The sequence below is a fragment of the Microtus ochrogaster genome, linkage group LG7_11 (assembly GCF_000317375.1).
Source record: "Microtus ochrogaster isolate Prairie Vole_2 linkage group LG7_11, MicOch1.0, whole genome shotgun sequence".
Taxonomy (NCBI): Eukaryota; Metazoa; Chordata; class Mammalia; order Rodentia; family Cricetidae; genus Microtus; species Microtus ochrogaster.
The window spans coordinates 16,875,503-16,876,558 of NC_022032.1; positions in this window are offsets into that span (position 1 = coordinate 16,875,503).

Genomic DNA, 1,056 nt, shown 5'->3' on the forward strand with positions numbered 1-1,056 from the left:
GACTGAAAGGGTACAAAGACAAAAGGAATGCAGAGAAAGAAAATTAACTTTCACTGAGACTTATTCTATGACAAGTAACTTATATGTAGTTATCATCACGTCCTGAAAGTCATCATGGTGTCCTTATTATGTAGGCGAAATCCTGAGTCTACATAATGGAGAGAAGTTAAATATTTCCCCAACGTCATTAAAAAAACCTATTCCTGTGCACAGCTACATTTCAACCAGCTCCTTGAACAAGTGGACTCTATTTACTTTAAGTAGGAGTGGTAGAACTTGAATACCAAGTGCTTTGCTATGCTTTGGATAAGGATACTACCCCCCAGATGCACATGTTTGAATACTTGGCTCCCAGTTGGTATCCCTGTCTTGAGGCGCTGTAGAATCTTTGAGATGGGACACATGGCAGACAGAGATAGGACAACTAGAGATGGACCTTTGTGAGCTTCAGCTTAGCCTCACTTCTGCCCCCTTGTTTGCCTGCCTCCTGTCAGTCATTATGATGTAACCAGCCGCCTCGTGTTCCCATTGCCATTTTTTTCCTTGCCATGATGACCTGAATCCCCTCAAGCCTTAAAGGGAAACAACACCTACCTTTTTGTAGTTGATTCTGTCATTACCCAGTCATGCAGATGAGACATGTAACAAACCTGTCTTCATCCTTCCGGTACAGCCACATAATGACATAATATTGGTTTTTGTGTTCTAAGTACACAGAAACAGAGGACCATAGAATTGTTATGCCCAATTCTATGTCACCAGTACCATCAGATAAGAAGCAACATTTATACTTACTCTTCATCACCGAATCCTCCAAAATGGGATGAAAATAATGATATATAAAGTATTAAATATTGGGGTCTAGTCAGATTCTGCATTATGCAGTAGATACCTGAAAGGAAAGAAAGTGGGTATATTGACATAAAATTTTGTCCAAATTCAAAGGGTGTTTTGCATGTGTATATATGTTTAGGTAAGTAGGTATGTGTGTTTGTTGTGTGTGTCTAGCTAACTAGCTTTCCCCAAGGATTACCTGCAATTGCCTCTGCCTCTGCC